This window comes from Lissotriton helveticus, chromosome 4_1, assembly GCF_964261635.1.
Source record: "Lissotriton helveticus chromosome 4_1, aLisHel1.1, whole genome shotgun sequence".
NCBI lineage: Eukaryota > Metazoa > Chordata > Amphibia > Caudata > Salamandridae > Lissotriton > Lissotriton helveticus.
Window position 1 is genome coordinate 1,765,109,517 of NC_136063.1, and position 15,717 is coordinate 1,765,125,233.

A 15,717-nucleotide genomic window follows, 5' to 3' on the forward strand; every position below is an offset into this window, starting at 1 on the left:
AGCATAAAAAATAGTAAAAATAGCCTGTATTCCAGTAAAATGTCAAAACTGTGTAGAAAGTGTTGATTTTCTGACAAAGGTCTGCCCATTCCTGAAAGGTGTCAAGATGGTGATTTCATCACCACTAACCTATGTTGACACCAAGTGCAGGGAAAAACCAGATGCTTTCTTCTGCATCACTTTTCCCCCATTTCCCCCATATCAAAGATTTGCTATATTTCACCCTGGGTACCTTTAAATCTTAGGGGTGTTGGAAGAAATGAATGCAAATTTGGTGAGAATACCTTATGTGGACAAAAAGTTACAGGGGTCAACTGCAAACTACCCCAAGTAGCCAAAAAAGACTTAGTAGAGGAGGGGAAAGGCCTAGCAGTGAAGGGGTTAAATGTATTGCTGATATTAGTTCCTTTCTTACACTTCAATTCGATAATCACAAGTTGATTCGACCAATGGAGAAATCTCTTTTGTGATTTTACTAAGAGTTTGAGATCAAAGAAACCCTGCTCTATCAGCAGTATTATCAAGCAATGAAACGGAGTATTCTTGGGCATATCTATGAAGATTGTGGCCCAGAGCAGTGCAGTCAACTTGCTGCGGCACTAGGAAAGGGTAGAAATGCACCGTATTCATCCAATATGGCTCATGCCTGTTCTTTCTCTTTGCGCTGGTGCAGTTTTGGCAGGCTTGCACCAAAGGAGGCACCCTTGCACCATGGTGCCAGGGTGCCTCTGTTGCATGCAGGATTGTTTTGGTGCTGGAAGGGGCACTTTGCCACAGAAAAACAAGCAAGAGGGTCTTTTTCCTCTGTCTATATGTGCTGCAGAATTCAGTCCACGTTAAAAAAGGAGAGAAATGAAGATATTCCTCATCGTTAGGCCTCACCAGGGGAGGCATGCGCTTTTGGTGTATTCCCAGGTTTACATGTCCTTGTAAATCTGAAAATGCATCAAAAACCATGGGAGCTGCATAGGTGTACAAGCCCTTATAAGTCTGGGAATGCATCAAAAACCATGGGAGTTGCATAGGAATAACCACTGCATGCCCATGGATCGCTTCCTTTCTGTTCAGAAAAGCAAAACTGGGATTTACGCTGCTTTGCCTAACTCCAGATATATGAAGCCATTCAAAGCCATGCAAAGAGGCTTTGTTTGGGTTCATAAATCTGACTTATAGGCTTGTGTCACGCATGTACCACTTTGCAAGCCTCTCATAAATATGCCCCTCTGAGTGATCTTTAGTAAAAAAAATACAATTCGGTTCGACATGAAAATGGCTAGTATTAGTAAACCTTTGTAGAACATAGCATGACTGCTAAAGCACAGACGACCTCCCAATGCCTATTCAAGTGCCCTGCATTACACTTTTCGGAAGATTTGGGATTCAGTGTCGACTGCATAGGTGTCATCTGCTTTTCTGTCTCTTTGCACTCGGATCCACATCAACCCTGAATCTACCACGGTCTGTTACTGAAGAAGCTCTTTAGTAATTGTCAGAAACTGGAGTACTGAATAATAATAGATTTGCTCGAAGTAATTCCGTTAAAACCCTCAACATGGGCAAGACTCACTTCAATATTGAATGGGACAAGAAATCACATTATAGCCAATTGCGCCAATTGGTACAGCAACGAAAAATAAAAGCAACACCAACTGGGATTAAGACTAGATTTAAATCGCTGGGTTTTGCATATCTTGTCATGGGTGTCAAATTTAGAATGCTATCTTTTAGTGGAAGGCCAGTTGCTTCATGGGCAGCTCCTTGCTCTCATTTCACTGTCAGCTTAATAAAATACACACTTGATCAGTCCCTTTGGTAACATAGGCGAACACAAGAGAAATCAATTGAGTTTCAGGGAGTATCCTAGCAAAAATCCAAATGCTAGCTCACAAGGCTAGAGAGGGCGAGAGCATGTAGATGAAACAATACACGTGTGACGGGTCCGCCCTCGGTTATATATTTCTTTTAAAGGTGTCCCGGTGGGGAGGGTTGACTTAACTTTGTAACGGATGACAGAAGAGTCAAGAGGAATGATAGATCCCTTATGTGGCATTATTTCGCACTGCTGAACTAGTTATAGAAAGTCAGTTGATGAAATGAGATGCTCCATCCATTGTTTGGTGACACTGGAAATTGTGGAACATATTGGCAAAGCAATGGCTGACTAGCACGTTACGCAACGCAAGAGGAGCGAACCACCAGCCAACAGGACCACCCGCGGCCAATGGCCACACCCCCCGGAAACAACAGCAGACAGCCCAAAGAAGCCGGAACCCAAAGCCCCAGAGCAAGACACACCAGGAGGAAACAAGCGCCAACGGGCCCAAGGAACAAACCCCACAGCAGCAGACAACAGCCGCCTAACATGGAGCCGCCGGGGAGAAGAGGAAGACTGAGCCCCCAACAACCACCGCAGTCCTCGCAACAGAGCCAGCCCGCAGGGCACCGGCGGGAAGACCCCACCAACCGAGGCGCCGAAACCACCCAACGAACAGTAGCACCCGAGTGGCGCAAAGAATGGAAGACTCCAAGACCAGAATCCACCCAAACCGACTCAGGAGCCAGCAAACACCCAGTGAAAGGGCCGGAGCCGGAAGGAAAGAAGAGGAAGAATCTACCAACCAGCCAAGGATGGGAACACCCGGAACCCCAGAGCAGGGCAAACAGAGTAGCTGAACAAAACCACCCAGGGAGCCAAAGGTCAGCAAACACACCAGGAGACGCAGACCATCCAAAAGGCAGCCCCAAAAAGCGGAAATGAACACCCCCACAGAACGTAGGAACCACCACGAAGCCGCGTGAACTGTCATATGAAAGCAGGCGTCCCAAAGAACCAGAGAATCCAGGAAAACCCACCAACAGGAAGAGAAGAAACAACCGAAGAGACACCATCATGAAGGAATGAAGAGGGTACCACACAGGCCCAACAGAAACGAAGCCCCGAAAACCGAGAAAGAAAGTCCGACACATCGCCAGAGAACCCGGAACAGGGGCAGCGCAGAACCCATCCAGTAGCCCAGCCCAACAAGGAGGGACCAGAAGAAGAGGAAGCACTCAGAAAACCCCGGGACATGTGGAAGGAAGGAACCCACCGGCCGCGCACCGCACCACACCACAAAAGGGTCGGGCAATCAAAGGTAACGAAAGGCAGACCAAAAGCCCGCACACAACCCGTAAACTACCCACACCGAGTAATCGGACTGGAGCCAACAAGAACGACCGCAGCCGCCAAATCGAAACAGGGCACCAACGGAACCCCAAACTGGACAGAGCCCCCGAAGGAAAGCCCCATCACAGCAGCCCCACAAGCAGCACCGCCTCCCCAGGCCAGAAGCACAATAGCCATCGAACAGCCACAGAGGACCAAGCCGCCGCCGTACCAAGGGAACCGAAGGACAAATCCGTCAGGAAACGCAACAGCAGTCCCAACCTGGAAAAAGAATCAGAGGGAACGTAGCCCACAGCACCCGGTAGTCCAAGGCGGCCTCCCAACCAGGCACCAACCATGCCCGACCATGCCCAACTCCCGAGAGCAGACCAGAGCAGGCGAATCCAGGGAGGCAAGGCCGTAGGCCGCAGAGAAACCTCGACAGCCACAGAGAAGCAACCGAACCCAAAAGCAGGGGCAAGGCACAGACAGAACTGTAGGACCAGAGGCAGAAAAAGATGGATCCAAGGCCACGCAACAAGCAGGACCACAGAATAAGAAGGAACGGCACCCACAGATACCAACAGGCACCGAGAAGGCACACCAGCCAGCAGGGATCGACCATCACTACAGCCAGGACACCACAGCGAACCACTGTAAAGGACACCCCACCGCCAGAGCCAGGGGAAAAACAAGCGTGACAACATCCTTCCACCCCCCATCAAGCACACCGCTCACAGAGTACAGAAAGACGGAGGCCTACAAGCCCCAACAACAGGAAAAAGGGGAAAAAGTCTACAGACTTCCCACCTCCCAAGGGCCAAGGGAACCCCAAACAGTCCCAAACACGTAGCAGAACACCATGAAGCCTGCCCACAGGACTCACCCGAAACCATGTCCGGGGCCACGACAGCAAAGCATCCAGCACATGACAACAGAGAAGGAGCAGTGGAAGACCCAGCGACCACCCCCCCCAGTCACAGCGGAGCCCAAACCACACATCTCCAGTAGGGGAACAGAACAGAGAAAGTAGTGCCCAGACCAAGCAATGCAAGATCCACAAGGGCCAAACAGGGAACGCCACACCCCAACAGGATAGTAGGCCAGCCCAAACATGACATAAAGAGGGAGTCCCAGACCCCCCCAAACACCATGATCCCACTAAAGCAGGGACTCAAACGCACATGAAACCACAGGTATCCAAGGGGAACAAAACACAGCCGCCAAGCAGACCGTCACACACCCACCTGAAAGGAGGACAGACGTGCGGAGAAGCCAGCCATGCACAACACCCCCCCCCACCCCGGGCGAACCCGCTAGGACAGGGAATCAACCTGGAAGAGGGGAGGCCCCAGCAGGAAGACAAGTCGTGCCACCACCACGGGTCCCCTCCAGAAACAAAAGCAAAGCCCCACAAAAGGGGCAGAGAGCGACCCACGGCCGGAGAAAGAGGCCAGGGGAGAAACCAAGGACCTACAGCACACAGAGTCCCGACCCCCCAAAGAACCGGCCCCAGGCAGGCGTTTTGTAAAGGTAATAAAGCACATTACTTCCGTAAAGGGCCGGCTAAAACACCCATCACGCTCCACCGCACATAGAGGATTATGTCACAGCGGTAAACAGAAGCAGCCGAGGCGCAGCCCAACACAAGCAGAACACCAGGGCCCCCCCCCAGACGGAATGACAAAGGGATGCACAGGAGAAAGAAGAGGCAGCCCAAAGATCCACACAGACATGGGAACAGTGGAAAACGTAACGGCGCGCTTTCCACAAGCACCAGTTGTGTCATAGAAGGACACATGTCACGTGTTGGCGGGGGAGGAAATGCGACACGCACAGAACCATACGAGGCTGAAGCAATGCCAAAACCCGAAACCGGGTCCAAAGCCGGAAACAGCGCACGGGACACCACATCCTTGCCCCCGAACACCCGGACAAACCAATGGCAGCAAACGGAGGGAAACACGGGCCCGTCACGAGCACCCAGCCTCCAAACACACTACCAAGGAGGAGCCAAACCACCACGCCACAGGCGAGCAGAGAGGCCAGCCGCGCCCAACACACCCCCCCTCCCACCCCGGGTGAACCCGCTTGGGCAGGGAACATACCCGGAAGAGGGGAGGCCGCAGCAGGGAGACACCACCCCACACCAGGCAGTCAAGGCCCCCCAACCCCACGGTCCCGCTAAAGCAGGGACTCGAAAGTACATGAAAAGAAGACAGGTACAACTGGGGAACAAACGGCCGCCCAGCAGGCCGTTTCACACTCACCCGAAAGGAGGCACCGGTCCAGCACCTCCCCACAACGAAGTTGCCAGGAAATGAATTCCGCAGAAAAAACAAACAGGATGTGGATGGGCGGGTCACATGGTTATATGCCTTAGGGTGTGGGTGTGGCCTGGAGGGAAGGGATGGGTTTTTAGTTGCTTGGGAGTTTCTGGTGGGAGGAGCTATGCTCATTGGTAAGGACTGGGACGGGGAGGGCTGACGAGGAGGTAATATTTGATGCCACCTTGCACCAAAAGGAGAGTAAAAATGTGCCATAGCTACTGAGATATGGCATATTGTTTCTCTCCCCCAACACTGGCACACTTTTGGCTGACGTGCAAATGCTCACACCATTACAAGGGTGTGTGAAATCTCTGAAGCATAACTTTTGTACTGCACGTGAACCCTTCTAGTGCTAAAATTGCCCTTTGAGATTTTTCCTACTTTGTATGTGTGCTGTACAATGGAGCACACATGTAAAATGGGAAAAATAAGGAGAAGGGAAAACATTTCTCCTTATTACGATTTCCTCAACGAGGTCTAAGCTTTTGGTACAAATCCCTGTCTTCGAATTTTAGTAGATTGAGAGTTACAATAAAACATATCGGCGTTGCCAGGGAACGCCCATGTATCTGCCATGCAATGGCCCCTTAAAGTAAAGTACTGCAAAGTAGCTCATAGATCAACTTTGCATTACTTTAGGGGAACTTTCCAATGCAAATCCTGGTTTGAGATGGATAGTAAATCCAACCGCAACACTTTGTTTGCTGTACTTCTGTAAAGCAAACCTGCCGCTAATTCAGCCCAGCTGGCAATGGAAAATGTATATTATCCTTAGAAAGTGCTATCAAAGTGTATTAGAAAGATACGAGAGAACGTAATGGGGTGGGGGGTAAAGGGATGCCGCGCTACCACTTGTTTAAAAGAAGGTATCCATTATGTGGAACTGAGTTCTCGTGTCTTGATACTTTTTGACCAAAAGCTTCTCTCAAATTACGGAGAAAACTCTAATAAAAATTCCCGGTAAAGGAAGCCGCATGTGAATGATTTTCTCTCTCTCAGCAAAGCTGTATTCCCCTCACAACCTCTCACAATATAATGAATTTTCTGTATACCACTTACAGTGCCCTTTTGTAAATTAGAAAATGTATCGAGGTGAGTTTTAGCTCTCAATGTTAACATTGGCTTATTCATAATGGGACGGCAAACACAGCAACTTTTGCATATTCATTTTCCATCAAGTGTTTGATACTAAGGAAGTGATCAGAGGAGCTTCTGCCTAGAATTATTCTCTTCCATCATGAAGTGAACTTGCACCTTGAAACGATGTAAATTAAGACAACTCAGTTTTGATTTCTATCAAATATTGGGGAATTCAAAATAGTGTATTTATACACTTAGGCCACACAAATATTAAGCCTAATGAGCTCGGGTATATACGGTAAAGGATCAATGCAGGAAAACTACCAAGATTGTGCCTAGTTTTCAAGGGAAAAATTCATTCAAGTTGTCCGACAGTTTGATTGCTTGGACGGTCTATGTCCATGCACGGGCACGTTGACCCCTCTCACTGCAAACTTATAATGAAAAGTGGTGAAATTATTAAAAGGTTCGAGGAGATTTATTGGAAATTGCAGACGCAATAACCCTGAAGCAGCTTCGAAAGTACTCGACGGAAAGTCAGGTAGTCTAATGCTGTATATGACTCATTCCTCCAGGGATAAGGCCGTGTAAAGATTAGAGCAGAAAGAGGCAGCATTTATGAGAGACCTGCGAATAAATATGCTGACACTGAGGGCAATTGTGAACATGAAGTTTGGTCACCGCCTGGAAAGCCTGAAAATACTTCTCAGATTTTAAATATAGTGAGCCTGCAATGCGTCTATGAGCCGGTGCTAAAAGTTTATGAATGAAAGCGTTTTAATTAATAAGTATATTGATATGTATTGCTGTGTTATTAATTTATTTCATACAATTTATGCAGGCGATATCGTTGAGAAGCAAGGCAATGGTATAAAAGTATTTTTTTTCAACAGTGACATTCTACCGAGTTCTGCGTCTGACCCATACCAAAGCCGGATGAGTCTGCAACCACTAGAAACATGCATTGGCATAGCCAATAGGTCTCGCATGTAGGACCTTATAAGTGTTTAGCCATGCAACAGTTAATGTTGTTGCATCAAGGATATTGTGCTGCATAACTAAATACTTACAAGGTCCCAAAGACGAGACCAATTGGCTATGCCAATGCTTGGTTTTTATATTTTTATTTTACAATTCTAAAACAGTCATCAACCTTGTTGGAACACTGGTGCGAGGAGAGGGACAGGGCTGATTCGGGGGAGGGGGCGGGAGGCATCAGAAAGCAATGAATGACCGTGGTCAAAGGCCCTCATGGCAACGAGAAAAGAAAATCCAGAGTATGTGGGGCGGCACATTTTTAGGATGTTCTCATCCACGAAATGCATGAAGTGATACTATACAATAAGTAAGAAGCCACATGAAGCTCTGCAGTGTTTTATGATTGCTAGCATTTTCTGTTATTTGTCGCTATCATTTTCTTCTGACAACAAATACGACACTGCTTTTCAATATAAAGTGCTCTGGTGCCTCTCTGGCTTGGCGCCCGCTACTGTGCAGTAATAAAATAAATAAATAAATAAACAATTTCTTTCAGTGCAAGACGTTGTAGGACAAAAGTCCACACAGAATGCTCACCTGTGAACTCTGGACCCTAAAACTTTGAGGATGCACGTCTGCAGCTCAAACTTCAAATTCACTTAAATTTTAGCAACTCAGGGGCATATTATCAAGCACGGTGTAAACAATATCGCCGCTTTAGCGTCAGAATACTGAAGCTAATGCGGCGATAATGGGCTTCATAATACACTGTACAGAATTCCCATAGAAGCCCATGTTCACACCAGAACATAGGCTTCAATGGGAATTCACAAGGGAGAATTATCAAGCCCATTATAGCCGCTTTAGCGGCAGTTTTCTGCCGCTAAAGCGGCGATAATGTTAACGTAGTTTCTTGATAATATGCCCCCACATTTTATTGCACATCTCTATGCTCCTTTTACTGAGCCAGAGTGAATCACTCTTGTACTTATTACACAGATATTTACTTCAAGACTTGGAAAGAGCTTAGAATGATGATGAGTTTATAACAATAAAGGGCATTGTGAAGGAACTTTAAAGGTGAATTTTCCTTTCAGCAACGTATACATTTTTAACACATCGGAAATAAAGGCTGCTGGTCCGGATCAACTCCCTTTGGAGTTTTATAAAACATTTTGGGGGAGTATAGGCCAAGATTTAATCAATACGTTCCAAATCGCACAAATGGGGGAGTCTGTTCCTAAATCTTGGGGAGCTGCGGATATTGTCTTAATACTAAAAAAGGGAAAAAAGGCGACTGAACCAGGGTCTTATAGACCTATTACATTGATAAACAATGATACGAAAATATACTCGAAAGTATTAGCAACACGATTTGCAGGGATAATTGGTACCTTAGTTAGTAACAACCAGCACGGATTTATCCCTGGTAGAGGAACAACTCACCATACCAGAAAAGTTATAACCCTGTTCGATGCCGCCGAGGTCACAGGAGACCCGATGGCCGTAATGTTGTTAGACGCAGAGAAAGCGTTCGATCGGGTCTCCTGGGATTATCTGTGGCACATTTTAATAAGAGCAGGTATAAAGGGAGGCTTCGTGAAAGCCATACAGACTTTATATAAGGACCCGGTTGCAGCACTGAGAGTCAATGGGGGGACTACAGATCAATTCAATATTAAGAGAGGTACACGACAGGGGTGCCCTTGCTCCCCTCTCTTATTTGCCATGTATATGGATCCATTTATTCGTAAGATAGAGCTATCTCCGGATATTCCCCCACTGAATACACTACTTGGCCCTTGTAAGATTCTAGCCTACGCTGATGACGTGGCGGTGGTAACTCCAAACCCCACGGAGGCAATAGAGAGGATAGAGGGGGAAGCTCGTGAGTTTGGGTATATATCGGGTTATGCCCTGAACACCACAAAAACACAGATTATCAAAAACTCTAAAATAACTTGTGGAGATAATCGGGTGGTCCAGCATGGACTCTATTTAGGCATTATTATCTCTGCTGACCTCAATAACCTCGTGGAAAAAAATATAGCTCTAATAATAGAGAAGGTCAAAACAGATCTAGATAGGTATGAGAATTTGCATTTATCTTTGGTAGGACGAGTCAATATTATTAAAATGTTGGTTTTGCCGAAATATTTGTATATTTTTAGAGCAATCCCACTAGCTATACACAACAAATGGTTTAAAATCTGTGAGCAAATGATCAACCGCTTTATCTGGGCAAAAGGCAAGACGCGGAGGGCGCTGAGATTCATGTCACTACCGCGGGAAAGAGGTGGCTGGTCATTACCAGATCTAAAGTTATATTATTGGGCCGCAGCATTGCAATATATGGGAGGTTTGATTGGAGGGGCTGAAGTGGAGGGTTGGGATAAGCTAGGGTCTTTAGCAATATATGGTCTGGTCCTTGGTATGAATGCTGAGAATGTGTTTCTAAGATTTACAGAAGGCAGTTACTTCAAAAGAACACGCTTTAAGACAGTAATAGCGGCACATAATATTTGGAAAGGATTCTCAAAGAAGGTGGGAATTGGGAAGTTCAATTTTTATACTAGATTGAAGGATAACCCCTCCCTATCTACCGAGGTTTTTTCAGGAACTGTATTCAAAGAGTGGGACAGTCTTGGGATTAGAAAAGTTGGTGATATGATGGGTCCACAAGGTATTCTGCAATTTATTGATTTACAAAATAGTTTTTCATTAGACACAAAACACTTTTTTAAATATCTCCAAATAAGAAGCTGCCTTTTGAAAAACAGGGGGGTATATTGGGCTTTGGTAGAAGTATATTGTTAGATCTTATAGAGAGTGGCTCTGACTGCACTATTAAAAGATATTACTCAGAAATGACAGTTTTAAAAAAAGATGACGTAGAGAAGTGGAGAGATAGATAGTCATTAGATCTGGAACTCGATGGGGATATCTTTACTGAGTCGCTGGAAATGGGGAGGATAATGTTATGTTCATCATCCCTCCAGGCCCAGCATTATAAGATGTTATACCACTTATATTATACACCAGCGAAGATTGCTCAGTGGGGCGGAACATCTGGTACTATCTGCTTTAGATGCGGAAGCACAAATGCTGACTTGGCACATATCTTTGCATCCTGCCCACTTTTAGATAAACTGAAACGAGACATTGTGGAATTTTTTTAAAAGGGCAATGTTAATAACAATTGAATTAACACCGGCCACTATGTTATAGGGGATCAGCTCAGAACAAACAAGCTGTAAAAGCTTTATATTTGTGTCAATGGCGATCCTGAGGCTATTACTGGCGTCAGCCTGGTTGGACCCGAATCCACCATCACACCATCAATGGTTAGGAAAAGTAATGTCAACACAAAAATTGGAAACCGCTATATATTCTAGGAAGGGGAAAAAGGGGAAGAAATTGGGTACGCAAATTTGGGAACCGTTTATACGATGGAAGTATGGAGTAGATATCTAAGATATCAAGATACTGTCTGTATTGTTTATATAGTATATATTTGGTTTACTGATTTGTATATGTATGAATATGCTTATGTATTTATGGTTATGTATTTATTGTGCCCTGCCCATGTCATAAAAAAAAATGTGGGAAAAAACTCAATAAAAAAAGGAAAAAAAAAAAGGAAATAAAGGCACCTCTTTTCAACTATAACAATGTGAAAACAGCATAAAATAAACAGTTTCCTTCTTGATAACGGCTGTCACTATACAAAGTCTTTGTTTGCACTAAGCTGGGTCACCAAAATAGGTATTGTGATACGCTCTTACCATGAGGAGTACAGCCCCTTCAACGCTTGCCCCTCTTCGCTCCATCGGGCCGGGTTCTCGTACATGCACGCCCGGCTGTCCTCACGTCATAGAGCACTGCATGTGCCCCGGGATTACATACCGCAAGTGCTCGTCCACTTTTGTGTACTTCGAAGTTGGACACCTGAACTCCTGCAATAGAACAACGACACTATTATGCACTTGCAACTGAATGGAGTTTCCATCAAACCACCTTGGTAGGAGCATTAAATTAGTGCCTGGTGTCTGAATCATTGGCACTTAAGCGCTAGTAAATAAAAATAAACAAAAGTTACTTTTCAACAGTTTGAGGCTGGAGGGCATCTCCATGTTGTCCACGGATGCCACGACCACCATCACCAAGTGCGTGGAAGACGAGAGCTCCTCTACGACTGAGTTCCCCGTGTCTGCAGCACTTGGTGTACGGTCTCCGTGGCTGAGTGCCTCCTGCCCTGCATGAAGGTGTTCAGGGCGTGCACAGTCGATAAGGGGCCCGGGTGAGCCCTGCATGGTGATGCACTCTGTGCTGAGCTCACACCAGCTGGGAGCAGAGCTACGCGCTGCATTAAAATTTCTCATCAGCACCAACTTCAAGTAGTCACTAACTGGAAACCTGTTCCAGTGACATTCAAATAGGCAGCATCAATGTGATAAACGTACACTTCATGCTCTTGATAAAGAGATGGTGTGCCTTTGCTGATTTATTGGAAACTGAACAAATAACATTAAAAACAAGAACGCGCACCTCGCGCTCAAAGTAAACAAGTTTGACGGGAGGCAGCAGGGGAGGGAAGAGAGGAGGGGGCCTATGCCTGTTTCCCTTGCGGGAGCGAGCTGGAACCATCTGTTAATTGCAAACAGATGGTTTGAAAGCTCGCTCCCGCAAGGGAATCGCCAAACGTGCACACATTGCCATTGAAAGCAACGCAATGCGTGCCCCTTTTTGCAGCAAAACGGAATTGATAGCTAAAGGCCTTTTTCCTATGCAACGCATGCGTGCTGTCTAGGCGAGACCTAAAAAACTTCCCTGACTCCCAGGACCTGATTCTCAAACTGCGTGTTTAGTACGTTTTGTAGAACTAAACAATGTATTACAACATGTAAATCACAAAATACACGTCTTATTTACAAGAGGCCTGCGAAGCTGGAGCGTCACTTTTTTTGATGCTCCGGCAGCTCATGTCTCTCAATTTTATCTATGAGGCAACGCAAAGCCACCCTGTGTGGCTTTGCATGGCCTCATAGATATGGAGTTAGACAAAACAATGCAAGTGGCTGCCTTGCCTACTTCGCATCAAAGAGGCATTCACTGGGCGTTTCTCTGGGTGTTCCCATGCAACCCCTTTGGATTTTGACGCCGCCACAAATTTACAAAATCATGTAAACCTGGGGTAGCGTCATAAGACTGTGCCTCCTCAGGGGCCATAACGAGGAAAAATAACTGTATTTTCCCTCATTTGTTTCCTCTTTTCATGTGTGCTGCATTCTACGGGACACATAGAAGGAAGAAAACACCTTGAATGATTGTTTTGTGCCGGAAGGTGTCCCTTCCTGCACAAAATTAATCATTCCTACAACGCAGACTCCACTGCACTATAGTGCAGGGGGGCCTGAAATGGTATTAGGCACAAAATTGTGGCTGACGCTGCTGAAAGGACAGGAATGCGCCATATATCATAAATACAGCACATTCCTGCTCCTTCGTTTTGACGAAAGGCAGTGTAGCAAAGTGACTTGCTACGCTGCCATGTGCCAAAAACTTGTAAATGAGGCCCAACATGTGGAGTTTTATGACTCAGCACTCCCTACACTTAGATGTGACCAGTTCTCCAACCCCGTAGGTATAGGGGGTGAGCAGTCCTAAAAGTACGCACGTACAGCCTTATTTACAAGAGAACTGCACTGCTGGAGCATCACTTTTTTGATGCTCTGGCAGCGCAGGCCTCTTAATCATTTCTATGACACAATGCAAAGCCACCCTGCGTTGCTTTGCATGGCCTCATAGACATGGAGTAAGACGACAAACAAGAGTAAACAGGTAGTGGGGTATAGAATGCGCACAATCATGTAACTAGATATTTTGAAAAACCTCAATTCTATTGTCTATTGAATAAAAATCGATCCTTTAGAGTTTGAATCCCATCCTAAACCATAAAAACGGTGTTACCAAATAACAGATCACTAAAATTAGTAACGATTAAACAGACCAATATATAAAGGAATGAACATTTTAGAAACCATTTAGGTGTGTCTCTACCGTTATACTAATCATGTTGGAGTCTACTAATTGAAATATATATATCACCGGTAATACAAAACATTCTATATCCAAGGTATATCTTTATTACATTTTAATTATTATGGGCAGGTACCATTGAAGCCAATAGTTCCCATATACACAATCTCAAGTTTTACCTGAACAATTCTTAAATCCTCGATGGAGAGCGCTCCACTCCGAATCCTTCTGTGTAGCACAGGCGCCATCTTGGAGTAGCTATTTATACAATGCCACTACGTAAACAGTAAAAAAGGCCTCCTGTAAAGGAGAATCAACTTACGGTGCAAACCAGCACCGTTTTGAGATAGTCACAAACTAATAAAATAAACTATTCAGCGCGTAATACACACAATCATTATAACAGTCTAAACAATATTATACATACAAAGAAGACACCCTCATTTGAACACCAAATATAAAAATATTAAAAAACGACTCCATGTATTTCAAGTTGGACATTCGTTGTATGTAATCCGAAATATATATGTAAGAAGAAATTTGCCTCACAAGACAGCAACCAAGGCACATTCTACTATTAAGCCCAAAGTACAGAGTAATTCTTACTCGCTCGAGACGCCCATATCCAGGCAATCTCAGAGCCACAGGCAGTCAAAGTAATCCTAAAGTATAAAGTAGTTATACACCAATGAGACGCCCATTAACAGGCAATCTCAGAGCCACAAACAATAGCGGTAAGCACTAGATATAGATACATTGTGAAAGGTGAAAACACTCTCCCTTACACTTAGATTCAGATACATAGGCTAAAAGATCACCGGGTTAACCATTGAATAAAAGGAATATTAATATCAAATACTCCCACGGTATATCTCTTGTGAGATCTATTTTTTTCAAATAAATGGAAACATCCTCAATCATCTGCGATCTCAACACCATGTCATTGTCCACTGACCAGTATGAGTCATAAGTAAAATCCTATCAAAGAGTTATGACAGAAAAGAAGCGAAACGCAAATCAAAAATAGTAAAAAATAAAAAAAGGACACAGGGAAAGAACATCCCGATTAGTGTAAGCCTGCACCATCCAACAGAAGCAAATGAAAGAGGTACATATATCGCAGGATAATCCGATTGGTAGCGAATTAAGAACACTAGTAATTACACTAAAAAACCTACAGTGGAGAGACAAAGGAATCAGATCAATCTCTCCTGAACAACTGTGCATACAATCTATGTAATCACATTTTCATTAACAACCAATTTCAGATAATCAGTAGCCTAAAGAACACATTTATTGGTTCGCCCACAGAGTGAGGTACCTAGAAAGTATTGTAACTCTGAGTCAATGTTGATACCCAGCTCTACTGCATGCAATTTTGAAATCCAGCGAGCTTCACACTGTTGTACCTTAAGTTCTCTATTACCACCTCTGATACCACTTGGTATTGACTCAATACCGTGAAAGGTAAATTACAATTGTGTACTCTGTGCTGGGTATTCAAGGGCGTTAGTCACTCTAGGGTAGCTAGACTCTAAGTTCTCGAGTGCCCTAAAATGCTCAGATATTCGGTCCTTAAGGTATCTAATGGTGCTGCCTATATACATTTTGGTGCATCTACACACAATAGCATACATCATAAACTTAGTTGAGCAGTCTATGTGCTGCTTGATTTGAAATTTATTTGAAAAATTGTATTGAAAATCAAGTTTGCCCTGTACCGCAAACTTACACAGGCTGCAATTACCACACTTGTATGAGCCCATAATTAGTGTGGGTAGCCACTTACAATCACTTTCTTTCAGTTTAGGGTAACTAGTGAAACTATGTCTCCCTTTACAGTAAATAATGCTTGGATATTTGTTAATATGTGGGCATGGAGTAAGACGAAGCAACACAAGTTGCTGACTTGCCTTACTCTGCATCAAAGAGGCATTCCATGGGTGTTTTTGTGAGTGTTCACCTGGCAGCATCAAAAGCGTATGCCTACCCAGGGGAGGTGTAACAAGGAGAAATAACTTTATTTCTCCTTGTTTCTTTCCTCTTTCTATGTGTGCTGTATTCTGCAGCACACATCAAAGGAGGATCTGCCTCCATTGATTGTTTTTGTTGAGGAAGGGGGCCCTTCCTGCACAAAAAGAATAT